Raw genomic sequence first — 17,899 nt, 5'->3', positions numbered from 1 at the left:
GGACTAGCAATGTAAACAGCTGGACTTGTCTTTGAAAGAAATCCATGTGCGAAAAAATACTTTGGGGAGTGAAATCCTGCTGACCGACGGCCATAACTAAGGATGAGTAAATCTGCCAAAATTTGAAATGGGCTCACTGGAATGTGGCCATGAAATTAAATTCCAATGAGCCTTTTTATGCTCTAAAATAAAGATTGGTAAAAAATATATATACAGTATACTTATGTTTCCTGGACCCTCACCTTTTCCGCTCATCTCCTCATCCTTACAGCTCAGGTCTTTGGTCTTCATCTTCACCGTTGCTCAAACATCATGACATTACATGAGGTCTCAGGCGCTCACTAGGCTTCGCACATGATGAGGTCTAGTCACTGTGAAGATGAAGACATGTGAGAAGACCAAACCTAAACTTTATTCAATGGGCTGGGAGCTGCTTGGAGTAGGTGAAGGCCGGTGATAGGTAAGTATAATTTTTTAAAAACCTTTCCTGACCATACTGAATTCAGTAAAATGGTAGCTGGCCGACATTTTGTTAGATTCACAGGAAGCAAAAGGAAAACTTTCAAGGTGAATTTGATTTGCCCCAATTCTTAACTAAATGATTGCAGTAAGGGTTGTGTCCAGATGGTGCTTTAATGGTAGCTAAGGCTAACAAATGAGGTTCTAGAACTAGAGATTCCCCTTTATTAAAGGGGTATTCCCATCTCAGACATTTATAGCATATCCATAGAAAATGCCATGAATGTCTAATAATTGTGGGTCCACGCTTCTGTACTCTCATAAAAGTGAATGGAGAGCTGTGCAGATTCACAGATACCTCTATGCTCAAAACAACGCAAACCTGGGCTTCGTTATTGAGATAGGTGCTTTTTCCAAAAGTGATACCTGCATCTGTGAGACAGTTACACAGATGTCAAAGATAGTGAATCATACAATTTTTGAGGGTATCTAAAAAAGTACTTTATTTCTCTAAACTAGATAAGTGATGGAAAAAGGGCTGTAAGTTGTCCTTGTCAATAGAAATCAGACAACCTTTTCCAGACATGACAGATGCACCTACAGTAAAAGTGGAGATAAGATAATAATAATAATAATAATCTTTATTTTTATATAGCGCTAACATATTCCGCAGCGCTTTACAGTTTTTGCACACATCATCACTGTCCCCAATTGGGCTCACAATCTAGAATCCCTATCAGTATGTCTTTGGAATGTGGGAGGAAACCGGAGTGCCCGGAGGAAACCCACGCAAACACGGAGAGAACATACAAACTCTTTGCAGATGTTGTCCTGGGTGGGATTAGAACCCAGGACCCCAGCGCTGCAAGGCTAAAATGTGTCTGTCTGGAAATCCACCAAAAAGAAAAAGAAATAAATAATCTAGTTTGTCAGGAGGAAAAAATGATTGCAGGTATTAAGTGATTTGCGACTGTTTGTAAAACAGTCAATTATCCGACCCTTCGTTGTATCAGATGATATATTGTGTTGCGCTCGGCCCGCCTTGGGTCACCACTTGTGAACAAGACAACTCATCAGCAGAGATAACACTTCCATATGTCTATGCTGTGCTGATGTTCAGATACTTCTATGTACAACAAAAAGAAAAAATCTAAATATTGTACCCAGGTTTTTTTGTAACTAAATGTCATAATAATCAATTAAAGTAATTTTCCCATGGTCAAAGCTTATTAGCTAACCTCTATCATAAAAATCTGACTTTATTGTAATATTAGCTATATTTACATTATTATTGAATTATAGCAAAATGCTATATACCACCAGCGTAATAAACTCTTCTTAACAAACCCAGCTTCTGGGTTTCACTGTTGGACATGACTCTTGGGAATAACTAACTCTACTGTCTTGCTCTTGGAATATATGCATGGACTTTTTAGACTATTTTTCTAGGTATAAACTCTGAACTGTGTCAAAATTCTCAATAGTGCTCACCTGCATCAAAAGTTTAGCCAATGGCGATTCACGGATCATGACATGGGCATTGGGTTGTAGCCATCATACAGTACCTTAATAACATCACTGTGTAGTGGCTGTTACTCACCTATCCTGGATCCAGAGCTGAGGCTACATTACTCTTCTTCCCTGGCCCATTTGGTCTTCTCTGCTGCTCACAAGGGTTCCGACGGCGGTGGCGATGCTGGTGCTGGTAAATAATGCACACTCCTATAACTTCTTGCCACTGCATCATTTAACTTGGATCATTTTCAAGTATTCAGGTATGTGATGTCCTGCCGCTATGCTGTGCTGGACTTCTCTCTTACATCTGCCTCCAATGCTACAAATCTGTTACACGAATTATCATTGTTCCAGAAATCAGTCACTGCTGTTCCAGTTTTGCTACATCAGCCATCGCTTATCCAGTTCTGCTACATCAGTCATCGCTGGTCCAGTTCTGCTACATCAGTCATCGCTGGTCCAGGTCTGCTACATCAGCCATCGCTTATCCAGTTCTGCTACATTAGTCATTGCTCAACCAGTTCTGCTAGATCAGTCATTGCTAATCCAGTTCTGCTACATCAGTCATCTCTGATCCAGTTCTGCTACATCAGTCATCTCTGATCCAGTTCTGCTACATCAGTCATCTCTGATCAAGTTCTGCTACATCAGTCATCTCTGATCCAGTTCTGCTACATCAGTCATCTCTGATCCAGTTCTGCTACATCAGTCATCTCTGATCCAGTTCTGCTACATCAGTCATTGTTGTTCCAGCTTTGCTTCAACAACCTCACTTCTTCAGGTCTCTACTTCTATATTATTGTTGTGTACTAACTCATCAATTCCACTGCTCCAGCACCACCAGTCCGTGCTCATTCTTGAAGATCCTAACTCACTAGGTGAAACATACAACTTTAGAAAATCTAAATAATACAGTCACAATCACATTTTATTTTTCAGATTTTTGTTTCCCCCCATTTTGTTCTTTCTTCTTTTCCCTTGTATAGATCATTTCTACATCTAAATAAAAGTTACGTTTTTGTTGTTTCCTTTTTTCTGCTGTTACTTTACCCCAACTAAATTATTGCATCCCTAGAAAGTTTCAATAAAAATACATTGAATATAAAATAACAAGGCCTAAATAATATTCCCATTCACAGTAATAATCATATAACAAATCAAAACATAGCAAACGTTAAAGATCCACAATATAAGATGCATATATCTGCACTCTATACAGAAATGTACTGTACATAGAAGGAGGGGGAATACCTTGATAATTTATTAAGCATAAAGCTAATATACCCCATGCCAAAATCCATGGTAATAACCAAGCCCTATGTATCATGAGTTTATGAAGCATTTAGAATGGAGAAATAAGCATTACTAATGTGGAGGATTAAGTATAAGTAAGATATCAATTAATGATGAGACAAATTACAACAAAAACAACAGGTTTACTGGATTTTATTGGATAAACCTTTACTTTTTATCTAAAAGATTACCTGATGTCTGCAGCGCATGTGGTGGTTAATCTGTCAGGGCACGAATTCTGGCAGTGTTTTCCTAAAAGACTTGATGAACTTTTTTTGACACCCAAGTTGGCACGTAAATGTTTTAAGGTGCAATATACTCAATCATTACAGGTGTGGAATACACTTTTCAGCAGATGTCCAAGGAAGCACTTAGGTAAATACATGTCAAAACACGTGAGTGAAATGATTATTTCAATGGCTTATAATGCATTCTTTCTCTAGGAAGAGACAAGCTGTGGTTGAGTTACATCATAATCCCAGCAGTGAGGTTAGTTGGGGGCCAATACAATGGCCATCGTCAACAATGGTGATAGTTAGTACCATGACCGAAATAACTGAATGAAAAAATGATAGAGTGGACGGACCGGTTGTAAGAGTCTGGAAAAAATGAACCGCAATGAAATAATGGCGGCCAGTCATTCGTATAGGCCATGATAAAAGTGATCAATGACATTCCTGTTTATCTCCTTTCGTAGAATTCTGCCATTATAAAATCTGGGTTAAATTGCTAACAAACAGAAAATAAAGTTTTAAATGTAGGAAATTTTTTAACTTAGGAAATCTGACATTCATTTCTTCATTGATGTTGATTTAGACTTTAACACTGGATATTGAAAGCAAATACAATCTAAAAGGTTAATAAAAATTCAGGACATACTGTATATGATATCCTGCGAAGTCAAGGAAAGGCAAACAAATATCACTTTTGAATTGAATTCTACTTCAAAGTTTACAAAGGTCTGAATTAGCCAAAATGCAGATTTTTGGGTAATTCGCTTCCACCCGATTCAACCAATCACCACCATTTTTCTGAACTGTAAAAGGCCATCAAAATGAAAAAAATCCTTACACTCACCTTACTGCTCACCTATCTGGACCCTCTGCATTACCCGTCCAGTCCTCAACACATTTTCAGGTCTCCTGAAAAACCACACCAACAGGCAAATTCGAATTTTGCCCGATCTGTTCATCTCTAGTCCTTAGAACATAGACATTAAATATTTGATTGATGAATTATCTCATCCTACGTCCCCTCACACAGGAATGTTCTGGGAAACAGAAACCTGTGAAACCCATAAAGGCAACAGGTTTCTGCTAATAACCAAGAAAAATTATCTTTCACAATTGGTGCAGAATCCAACCAGAGGAGCAGCACTTTTAGACCTAATACTATCTAATAGACCTGACAGAATAACAAATCTGCAGGTGGTCGGGCATCTAGGAAATAGCGACCACAATATTGTACAGTTTCACCTGTCTTTCACTAGGGGGACTTGTCAGGGAGTCACAAAAACACTGAACTTTAGGAAGGCAAAGTTTGACCAGCTTAGAGATGCCCTTAATCTGGTAGACTGGGACAATATCCTCAGAAATAAGAATACAGATAATAAATGGGAAATGTTTAAGAACATCCTAAATAGGCAGTGTAAGCGGTTTATACCTTGTGGGAATAAAAGGACTAGAAATAGGAAAAACCCAATGTGGCTAAACAAAGAAGTAAGACAGGCAATTAACAGTAAAAAGAAAGCATTTGCACTACTAAAGCAGGATGGCACCATTGAAGCTCTAAAAAACTATAGGGAGAAAAATACTTTATCTAAAAAACTAATTAAAGCTGCCAAAAAGGAAACAGAGAAGCACATTGCTAAGGAGAGTAAAACTAATCCCAAACTGTTCTTCAACTATATCAATAGTAAAAGAATAAAAACTGAAAATGTAGGCCCCTTAAAAAATAGTGAGGAAAGAATGGTTGTAGATGACGAGGAAAAAGCTAACATATTAAACACCTTCTTCTCCACGGTATTCACGGTGGAAAATGAAATGCTAGGTGAAATCCCAAGAAACAATGAAAACCCTATATTAAGGGTCACCAATCTAACCCAAGAAGAGGTGCGAAACCGGCTAAATAAGATTAAAATAGATAAATCTCCGGGTCCGGATGGCATACACCCACGAGTACTAAGAGAACTAAGTAATGTAATAGATAAACCATTATTTCTTATTTTTAGGGACTCTATAGCGACAGGGTCTGTTCCGCAGGATTGGCGCATAGCAAATGTGGTGCCAATATTCAAAAAGGGCTCTAAAAGTGAACCTGGAAATTATAGGCCAGTAAGTCTAACCTCTATTGTTGGTAAAATATTTGAAGGGTTTCTGAGGGATGTTATTCTGGATTATCTCAATGAGAATAACTGTTTAACTCCATATCAGCATGGGTTTATGAGAAATCGCTCCTGTCAAACCAATCTAATCAGTTTTTATGAAGAGGTAAGCTATAGGCTGGACCACGGTGAGTCATTGGACGTGGTATATCTCGATTTTTCCAAAGCGTTTGATACCGTGCCGCACAAGAGGTTGGTACACAAAATGAGAATGCTTGGTCTGGGGGAAAATGTGTGTAAATGGGTTAGTAACTGGCTTAGTAATAGAAAGCAGAGGGTGGTTATAAATGGTATAGTCTCTAACTGGGTCGCTGTGACCAGTGGGGTACCGCAGGGGTCAGTATTGGGACCTGTTCTCTTCAACATATTCATTAATGATCTGGTAGAAGGTTTACACAGTAAAATATCGATATTTGCAGATGATACAAAACTATGTAAAGCAGTTAATACAAGAGAAGATAGTATTCTGCTACAGATGGATCTGGATAAGTTGGAAACTTGGGCTGAAAGGTGGCAGATGAGGTTTAACAATGATAAATGTAAGGTTATACACATGGGAAGAAGGAATCAATGTCACCATTACACACTGAATGGGAAACCACTGGGTAAATCTGACAGGGAGAAGGACTTGGGGATCCTAGTTAATGATAAACTTACCTGGAGCAGCCAGTGCCAGGCAGCAGCTGCCAAGGCAAACAGGATCATGGGGTGCATTAAAAGAGGTCTGGATACACATGATGAGAGCATTATACTGCCTCTGTACAAATCCCTAGTTAGACCGCACATGGAGTACTGTGTCCAGTTTTGGGCACCGGTGCTCAGGAAGGATATAATGGAACTAGAGAGAGTACAAAGGAGGGCAACAAAATTAATAAAGGGGATGGGAGAACTACAATACCCAGATAGATTAGCAAAATTAGGATTATTTAGTCTAGAAAAAAGACGACTGAGGGGCGATCTAATAACCATGTATAAGTATATAAGGGGACAATACAAATATCTCGCTGAGGATCTGTTTATACCAAGGAAGGTGACGGGCACAAGGGGGCATTCTTTGCGTCTGGAGGAGAGAAGGTTTTTCCACCAACATAGAAGAGGATTCTTTACTGTTAGGGCGGTGAGAATCTGGAATTGCTTGCCTGAGGAGGTGGTGATGGCGAACTCAGTCGAGGGGTTCAAGAGAGGCCTGGATGTCTTCCTGGAGCAGAACAATATTGTATCATACAATTATTAGGTTCTGTAGAAGGACGTAGGTCTGGGGATTTATTATGATGGAATATAGGCTGAACTGGATGGACAAATGTCTTTTTTCGGCCTTACTAACTATGTTACTATGTTACTATGTTACACGGCTAATCTCTCCTGTGTTTTCTATGAGAGAGTCACTACGATACTCGTCTTTTCGCCGCACAGAACCAAAGGATCGGCCATTATTACTTAATAGGCTGGACCATTTTCTCCCCTTTCTTCATGTGGGGAGAGAGTCAGGAGACCCCATACGCATTAGATTGTAGGCTGATCCCTCCTATATTCTTTTTCAGTATTTATCAGATATGACTGATGAAGAAGGAAAAAGTGACATCTCAGAAAATGTAGTCAGCTACGGTATGGACTAATAGCAATAGTGATGTCAATGTATCTGGAAGAATGATGTCACGTTGTGTTGGATAATGAGCCAATTATCTTGGTGTGTCTAAATGACGGTTCCACCAACAGCTTCAGATGAGTGTCCATTGATGGACCATAGGAAGAGGCAAAGGCATCAGTTGTGCCTAAGTGGGCTGAAAGGCCCTTTTGCTACATAAGACCCAACTAGTTTCATAAGTGGCACATTGTGGATGTGTAGCAATGTTACAGATCTTATATTGGGGTTTTAGAGGTACAACTTTTGGCTCTGGCTGTCGACTGTGTATGCTCGGCAGAATGGAATCTGCGTGCCCATCAGCTGCTGTGCCCCAAGGCAATACTCACTTGTCTGGCTCCTTAATCTTTACATTATCCATCCGATAGACTTTCAACACAAATAATGGCAGGCGTCACCAATGTAGCCTAAGAATTTCTAAATACAAGAACAGTCTAAGATGTTTGTGTATCTGCCAAAATAAATGTAATTCAGAAAAGGTTTGCAATCCATTTCATTATATCTTTAAGCACTTGCCTTCTTATGTTAGAGTGGATATTTATTGTTGAAGTAAATTACTCACATAGTATTCTACGATTCTTCTTAATTAACGAGAGATTCCGGGATAGAGAGAAAATAAATGCCATACTTTATTTAAATGTACCAAGAAAACCTGACATATATTCACACATTCCATGTAAAATAGACACCATTATGCACTCTGAGTGCGGCCGACATACTGATAAAAAAAGCCTGGGTTGGAATTACATACATTGCTTGTCATTGGTACTTAGTTGCCTATGAAGCGCAACAGCTGGAAGGCATATGTACACCGCTTCCTAGTGTGAGTCTTACACGTTCGGACAGAAGGAAATCCTGCTTGAGATTGGAAAGTGCAGAGTTGTCATCGGGGAATAGAACAACTGGGGGATTCGTGAGATAAAAGATACAAGATTTCTCAAGCTTTGATTCTCAATTTCTTCATAGCTACCTATCTGTAACTTAAATAGAAATTTGAAATAATCATTAACCTACATTTATATTTAAAAAAATTGGATTAGTAAGACAAACAGAGATGGGGAAAGTCACGACTAATGGCAAGTAGTTGGTCTGACTTCACTCATGTGTGCAACTCAGGCCAAAATGGCTCCGAAAAAGCAAAATATGCTTGAGCTTATGTAAATTACCTGCTTCTTTCCTGTATAAAAATTGAATTTTTATTAAAAAAAAAATGAACATAGTTGGAGAACATGTGTAGCCAGTGGGTTAATTGAAAGAATGAAAATAAAGTTGTGTAAAATGCAAAGCTCAAAAAATGTGACGCATAATTGTAATGCACGTTGGACATAAGGCTTTAGGTGAACTCTATGAGGTCTACAAGAAAGGATCTAAGTGATGGTTTAACTTAGACGAAGATCATCACATAATGGTTGGACTGGCTATTGGCTCTTTCGACCCAAGCATGACAGCTGCATAGAAATACATGCTGTCATGCTCAGGCCGGGAGAGCCGACGGCCAATCTGAGCATTGCGTTGTAATTCTCATCTGAATTATAGGGCCATCTGAGTCTCCACTAAGACACAATCTCCTTCAGGAGGAATAAAGCTGCCTCTCTAATGGCACCTATTGGAGGTAGCTAGTTTACTTGTCAACGTCAACCTGTTAATGAGCCTTGATACTTGACGTAGGCATTTTTAGAAAAGACTTTGGTTTGGTTAAATCTTTACCAGTACCCTGCTCTACACTAATGAGGGACAAAAACCCTGAAACTGCTGTCTGCAGTTGGATTTCTTTTCCTTTTGACAAAACATCTTTAGATATGAGAGAAGACTCATGATGTATTTTCAGGAGCTTGCCGCTCCCCTGCCTCTCCCAGCTTCCTGTAGGACTGGATCATTGCGTCACTGGTCCAAACTGTGTGCTCTCCCATGCTGCAAGCAAGAGTAGTTCTGCTTCTCCAGTATAAGAAGCGTAGACCATATCCAGCAATGTGGCTAGTTTCAGAGCAACGCTTGTAAGCTCTATAACAAATATACACAGTCCACGGACTGTCAGCTCACCGCACTTGCAGTCCACTCTTCCTTTGTCACAGGAGCAAGATGAAATGAACATGTGTAGTAATATAAGAGTAACGAAAAACTCCAACGCACCATTCCATACTGTAAAAAACTTGGAGCTTTTTGAACGTAACATAGATACTGTATAAAAATGGCCAACTCCTGTGGTCTAGCCAATGTGTTACAACTTTGTGGTCATGGTCATGGTTACAATCATTGTAAGAAGCTTACCTCCATGGTCTGTAGCTTGCAAGTGCTGCTCTCCTTGTAGGAGAGTGACCACCACTGATCAACTGCAAAGATGGCTGGTCACCTAGGAAGTGAGCAGTAAACTATACAATTAAAAATCTCTCCATTCTTGAGAACGGAGAGAACTTATAGTAAGACGTAAATGGTTTTTGCAAGCACTTAGCAATTTTACCCATTTTAGAAGATGAGACAACCCAGGAAAATGACTTATAGAGTAGTTACTCCTATTAGGTGCCGATTCACACACATTATAGTATGATACAGATGCCACGTCAGGTGACAGGTGGAATTATAAATGGGCCAGGATCTCACTAACCTCCAAGATGTGAAGTCAAGAAATAATAATATATATGACTATACACAGGTTGTGGTTCCCATAGTTTTGTCTAAATACCCTGTTATATGGGACTGGACTGGGCATCGCAAACCACGGAGAACATGATTTTGACATGAGTGGTGCTTAAGGATCTGTCTTCTTAAAACTAACATTTTAGTAGTAGGAATTCGCTCACCCGGGACAAGCTTCTACAGTAGTGATGTTAAAGATTCCAGATTCCCCATTAATAAAGAGCACTCACATTGTTTACATATGGATTTCAGATCGAAATTAATGAAGTGTTTATGTGACAGAAATGTGGGAGGGATTTCAAATCTAATCATCATCAATCTGCCCTCAGCCAAAATAAATTTTGTGAAAAGAAAAACAAACAATTGTGCAGACAAAGTGGGCCTTGGGGGCTTTGTGCAAGGATCATTGTTATTCCTCGTATAGAACTGTCTGTTCATTTCTCCTACAAATAGAATAATGTTTATTTGCAGCTGCAGTTATGTCGAGTCGCTTAATGATCCCTCTCGGTAAAGTAAGAAGTTTCTGAGATTTTTTTTGTTTTGTTTGGGGAATCGGCTGCTTGTGGCGTACCGCAAAAATGGGAACAGTTTATTCTAAGTATAGGAGTTTTCATTTCTGAATGCCCATGGTAAGGATTTGTGCACGGCATGAAGTAACACTTTTATACCTGTCAGAATTTGTATTTAACTTTTACTTAAACTGATAAAGTTGATTGACAACCAGTGTAGAAACCACAGCTTTTACAAATTCCTGTAGTATTGCATAAAAAACACATAAGCCATTCTGGACCCTAAGAAAGATTTGTAAGAACTCCTATATTTGCAGAATTGGTGGTTATACTAGCTCTCACTAACGATATTGAAAAGTTTAGAACTTTTGTACTTTTTTTTTTAAACTTATTTTGCTTCCTTCTCCTCCAAATACTAAACTGCAGTGCTGTTTAAATGTCCGGTCCATGCTCCTTTAGAGTCTGCTTTCAGCTGCTGCTTGCCATTATCCATACACTGTATGGGACTTTCCCTGTCTGAGCCTCTCTGCTCCCATTCCCTGTAATCAAACAGGGGAATTCTCAGACTATAATGGTATAATTATAATATATGGATGCAGTAGGAATTTTAAGCAGCTTTAAACTGGGCATTGGGTTAGGTCTGCAGCATATTTGGGAGAGAAGTAAGCAAAATAATTAAAGTATAATACAAAAATCTTAACTTTACAATGATTGAAAGATAATTACAACCTCAATTCAAAAACTGTTGGGACGCTGTGTAAAATATGAAGAAAACAAGACTACAATGATTACAAATTTCTTATAGCCATTTTTATTCACAACAGAATATAGAACACAAATCAGAAGGTGAATGTTAGACATTTTATTATTATTATTATTATTATTATTAATAATAATAATAATTATTATTTTTAATGTATTTGTCTATATTTGTCTATATTTAATGTATTTGTCTATATTTGCCCCGTATTCACATGTAAAGCGCCATGGAATAAATGGCGCTATAAAAATGTATAATAATAATAATAATAAATAATAATAATAATGTATTTATATAGATATTGTCCATTTAAAAAAAACACTTTTAAAAATTGATGAAAGCAATACATTTCATAAAATTTGGGCCTGAGCCATATCCACTATTGTGTAGTGTTCCTACTTTTTTAGACAGTCTATAAATGACGGGAAGTAAGAAGACAATTTCTGGTGTTTTGGGAGATGAATGTTGTCCCATTCTTGTCTGATAGCAGAAAAAAAAGAGAACATCCTCCAGCAGTAGCCAAAAATATAAAAAATATATAGTTTATTAATTACATTAAAAACTGTAGTAGCAGGTCACCAAAAGAGATCCATAGACCTAGGAGAAGCAGACCAACTAGTTTCAGCTTAGAGCCTTAATCATCTTGTCTGATGTAGGTTTTCTGCTGCTCAACAGACTGGGGTCTTGTCCAAACTTTTCATTTTTTAATATGCCAAATTTTTTCTGTTGGCGAAAGCTTTGGTCTGCAGGCGGTCAGTCCATCACCCGAATTCTTCTTCTGCAAAGCCACGCTGTTCGTGATGGATGCAGTATGTGATTTAGCATCGTCTTGCTGAAATATGGAAGTTCTTCCCTGAAAAAGTCGTTGTCCAGATGTAGCATATGTTGTTCTAAAACCTGGATATAATGCTCAGCATTGATTGATTGATGTATAAGCTGCCCATACCATAGGCACTAATGCAGCCCCATATCATCAGAGATGAAGGCTTTTGAACTATGTGTTGATAACAAGGTGGATGATGCCTCCAGCACTCCTCTTGAGTCTGCAGGACACAACATCCCCAGTTTCCATAAAGAATTTCAAATTTTGATTAATCTGACCACAGAACAGTTTTCCATTTTGCCTCAGTCCATTTTAAATAAGCTTTAGCCCAGAGAAGATGGCAGAGTTTCTGGATTGTGTTGAATAATGTCTTCTTTGCATGATAGGACTTTCACTTGTATTTGTGGATTGCACTGCAAGCTGTGTCCACAGACAGTGATTTCTGGAAGTATTCCTGAACCAATGCAGTAATTTTCATGATCAAGTCACACCTGTTATTAATGCACTACCACCTGAAGGCTTATAGATCACTAGCGTCCAATATTGGCCATTGGCCTTGTCCAATGTGCACATGGATTTCTCCAGAATCTCTGAGTCTTTTGATATTATGTATAGTAGATGGTGGGTTATTCAAACCCTTTGCAATTTTACGTTGAAGCACATTTTCTGAACTTGTTCCACAATTTTTAGATTCAGTTGTACACCGATTGGTGATCCTCTGAGCATCTTTGCTTCTGAGAGACTCTGCCTCTCTAACATGCTCTTTTTTATAAGCAGTCATGTGACTTTGGTGAAAATTGACCCTACAGAAGGTTTTAATTTTACCATCCCTAATTTTACCAGCCCAGTTACTTTTACAGCCTTTTGTTAACCCTTTCCCAACTTTTTTGAGCTGTGCTGCCATTTTTTCAAATAAAATGAACACGTCTTTCACCTTCTGATCTCTGTTCTATGTTCTGTTGTAAATAAAATATGGCCTTAATAGATGTTAGGGGTGGCGGAACGCACCAAATAATATTAAAGACGATATAAGGTGTGTTGGGATCCACTGTGCAGAGATGACACCTGCTGCTTAGTAATGACGGACAGTATATGGCGGTATAACGTGAACACGTGGGTTAACTTCACCCAGTATGTAGGAGGTGAACGCTGTTGCATCACAAGGTCGCAATACCACTGAGTGAATGCTAATGTTTTTGGTCACGGGACCCTGCCCCAAGGACACAGGGTTAGAGTCCCTCTATACCCACTAACATTCGGCGTAGCAACTGCGGTGCCAGAGAGAAACTAAGCAAGAGATTAACCGCACTATGTGCGTACAGCACCGCTCTGGCGGACACCACTAACCACCCTAAGCTTGGGCCAGGAAAGCACACTATTTGCACACGGCGCAGCTCTGACAGACGCTGCTTCAGACGCAGTACTGTCATGCCTAGAGCTGGAAGGCACAATCTGGCACTAGTTAGCTCCAATCACCCTCACTCAGACAATAATGCTAGTGAAGGGGATCAATTAGCAGCTTTCATTAGATTGCATACACACGTCCACGCATACACGATTTAGATTTATACTAGCGCATGGCCGAGTGGCCATGGAGCATCTGCTCGCCGCTGGTTACAATAGCTGAGCCTGGGATGGCAGCAGCAACCAGACACTCAGCATCAGCCTGAGCAAGGCGCTGGGACCGATGTCTCTGCTGAGCAGGCTCCTCTGTGGCTGGGGAAGAATGGGAGACCACAGCGGAGATGGTTCGAGATTCCCCCTGTGCAGTGGCGGGAACTCGACACCTAACAATAGATTTCAAAATCACTGCGTCCTAGTTTTCTTTACATGGCATCCCAACTTTTGGGGGGAAATTACGATTATGGGTAAAATTACTCTTTAACTTAGTGGAATATTTTTGTTTTATTCAGGTCAGGCTGAGATGAATATTTTTGGTCTGTGGGCTCCCAACGTGTAAGATAGAGAGCACACTTCAGGGCATGGACCAATGTAAGTAAGGACAAATTCTGCTGCCTTCACTAATGTGCACTAGATGTCTTCAATTTTTTGGATGAGACCTACCCATAGAACTCAATGTGTGTGTCAAAAAAATGGAAGCTATACTGACACCATCCGTTTTTATAGGTTCCATTACAAACATGACATAGGTAACTGAATTGGAAGTTTTATGGTTTTTTAATTGTGGATGTAAAAAAGCTCTGAGAGAAGGAAAGTGGCGTTTATTAAGTTAGATGTGTGGGTCTGCATTCTTGGGTGTAATTTTTTACAATTATAAAGAAAACAAGTTTAATTGCAATGGCATCCTTCAGAAAACATTATAATATATTTTGCATGGTTTCTATGAGTGACATGCACCACTATATAGCCTGAGCCCAAAATGAATATAGCTCTATCCGTGAACATTTAAAGACGTAGTAAAAGGTTCTGAATCTTAAGCTTAAAAACTGGATTTGACTTTTCGCAATGGTTGCAGGGTTTCCGGCAGAATTGTTTCCAACTGGCAAACATTAAGGTCTCATTGTAGTCCAGTGTTCCCCAACTCCAGTCCTCAAGAGCCACCAACAGGTCATGTTTTCAGGATTTCCTTAGTATTGCACAGGTGATAATTGCATCACCTGAACAGGCAAGCATTCAATCACCTGTGCAATACTAAGGAAATCCTGAAAACATGACCTGTTGGTGGCTCTTGAGGACCAGAGTTGGGGAACACTGTTGTAGTCACTGATATGCTAATATTTTACCAAAATTCCAGGAGACCAAAGGTCATCATGAGATCCTTACCCAACTGTGAATATAAAATATCCAAATATCCACAGATTATTAATCATAAGCAAACATTTAACTTGATCAGCAAGACTTAAAGGGGTTGTCTACTACTCTTATATTGGTAATCTATCCTTAGGATAGGTCATCAATATCAGATCGGTGGGGGTGCGACACGTGGCATCCCCACCAATCAGATTTTCTGTAACTGATAGTATTTAGCTGCTGCAAGGAAGGGGAAAAGTGGATTGGTGGAGTACCTCCACCGATCTGATATTGATGACCTACCCCAAAGATAAGTCATCAATACGAAATTGTTGGAGATAAAAAATGTATAATCATATACATAGTTGAAGTTACCAAAGATTAATCTCAACGTTCCAACATTTCCTTCTATCCCCTCTGAAACTAAGGTGTGCATGCAAATCAAAAGAACACAGTTTCATCTCTGCTCCTATTGTACAGATGCAGTGACCAGCTATGATAGTAAGGAAAATTTACAACTTTGCAGCTATGTTTCGGGAATCCAGATGTATCTTTTGTTACTTTACTGAAAAGTGAGACTTTCCTAAGGTGCAGTCTTTAAATCTGAGCCAGTAAGGTTAACTAGAACTGAAAAGCATACAATGGGGTGTACAAGAGATGTGTTTGACACAATAGGGTCGGAAAAGTTGAAGTCACTTTCTTTCTTTTTGGCCAATTTTGCCATAAATATTACAACGCAATGTAGAGACTGCGAGCCGTCTGACAGGCTGCACCGGCTAAAGCTTTTTCTGTATAATATATGACTTGATGTCAGGTATATGATTTTGATAACTTCTGCCTTGAGCGATACAGGCATAGGTTTTTGAAGACTAAAAATAGAAAAACATTCTGGTTTTTGAAGCCATCAAACCGCCTGTGTCCACATCTGCCTTAATGTTGAGAAAGTAACAAAGTATTCTGTACATCTAACCTTACAGCCATTCTTCTTTCTTTTCTTTTGACAAAAGCTCAGCCAGCGAGCCCTCAATAAAAGCTTTATGGAACACGTGCCTCAGGCAACAGGTCTTGTATCATGGAGTAGGTGTTTGCACCTCTTATATCTTGCAGACAGTTCGCTGAAATTTCTACAAATTTTAGAAAACTAGATTGAATCCTGAAACCTCAGCTGTCCTCAGACTGAACTGTTATAATAATGTTAGACTTCTTCTACAGCTATAGACAACTGGTCTTAAGTCAGAGTCATCGTACAATGACTTCAAATGAATTTCATAGTTTCACAGTTTTATAGTTGAAGGATGACATAAGATCCTCAAGTTCAATCTACAACATATACCCTAATACGATGATCCAGAGGAACGAGGCAAAAAAAACAATGAGTCAGTTGTAATTACCCCATATTAGGGGAAAAATTCCTTCCCGACATCACACATGGCAATCAGACTAGTTCCCTAGATCAACGTCCCATCACAGAATCTAGTGACCATAACCTGTAATATTGTATTCGGGACCTCATTGAAAATTTTTAGTGTACACTTAATATGTGATACTACTACCCAGATGCTTTTCATTTAATATATGCTGAGGTAAAAAAAGACAAAAAAATAAAGTAAAGAAATTGTAAGGAAATTGAAATGGCTGACTCACGGTAATATTTATATGCCAGACAGAAAAAGTGGCACACCTAATAAAATTTAGAAACGATTTTACAAACACAATTTATGAGATTATTTTATACCAAGATACTTTGAGTCAATTTTAACCCTTGTAAATGATGCTAGTAAAAATTATTACATTTTTCATCAGTAGGTGGCAGATTATCAGATGTCATAGATCGTGGATTGTTACTTTTAAGTAGAGAAGACCAAATTTGTTGAATTTTGAATTCAGCGATTCGATTGAATTTGGCCAGGGAATCGAATCGAAGTTCAATGGGAATCAAATACTCCACATTATGCTCTGAGGCCTTGCCACTTTCCTGCCTCATCATTGCAGCCCCTCTTTGGTAATCCCAACATCTTCCCTCTGGCGCCAAGTAGGCCTTTGGCATCATAACGTTCATTTCTCGAGGCACTGACAATGCTTGGGGTAAATCACGTTGCAAAGTCATGATGTGCATCGAGTCATCAAAGTCCTACTCCACGCTGGAAGCCCCAGCAAAGAGGTAAGATGCCGGAAAAGCCAAAGTAGACATGGTATGCACGGTTGCGGAAGCAGTTGTGTGGAGGACCAAGTTTCTCATATTCACTTGGAAGAGTAATGAACCTTTAGTAAGACAACTAAAACCTTACAATATATTGCAATTCTTCTAGAAACAAGTCCTGGAGCCCCCATCTTACTGGCGTTTTTGGAGATCAGGGACTATGTTAAAAGTTATTGAAAGTGATATGCCTGAAACTTGCACCTGGTGCTTGGCACTGGTGTGTATGTATGCAGCCCCACACATTCATCCTTTATGTATTATAATTAATTTATATAATCATATAATGTTCTCTTGTATAGTTATTAGAGGAGGTGCCGCCTGTTTATATGAAATTGAAGTTCATTCTGTAATTTCCTGGGTTCCATATTTCCCTTTTTATATGGTAAATTTCACTTGCTGAGCATTAGATGTACAAATCATAACTGATATTTATTGGCCAAATTAAAAAAAATAAGTATAAGCCTAAAACCTTCCATAAAGGCTCATTTTTTTTGGCAGCAGAATGAAATTGAAGAAGTCTTGAGCCTGTTATCTCTGCTAAAATCATAGTTAATTGTATACTCCTAATCTCCAGATGCAAAGCTTGGCCTTAGGAAATTAAAATTCCTTACTGTGTTGTAGCCTGCGGGCTGCTAGTCAATTTCCTGGCAAAAACTGACTTGTATTCTTCGTACAATAAGGAGTCAATTTAGCATTGCTGAAACAATATATCTTACTTCTAGATCTATAGATGGAAATTTCTTGAGACGAGTCTGGTTTCAGCCTTGGTAAAACATGTAAATATTAATTTTAATGAGAAAAATAGAAAAAGTGAGTTATGCCTGTATGGAGAAAAACTGAAATGACCAGATTGCTACTGTTCTGTTCTGACTAAATTGACCAAAGGTCCTTTTATTACATTCGAATTAAAGGGTGTTGCACAGGTAGGAT

Source organism: Ranitomeya imitator, chromosome 5 (genome assembly GCF_032444005.1).
Source record: "Ranitomeya imitator isolate aRanImi1 chromosome 5, aRanImi1.pri, whole genome shotgun sequence".
NCBI lineage: Eukaryota > Metazoa > Chordata > Amphibia > Anura > Dendrobatidae > Ranitomeya > Ranitomeya imitator.
This window is presented reverse-complemented; position numbering follows the sequence as displayed.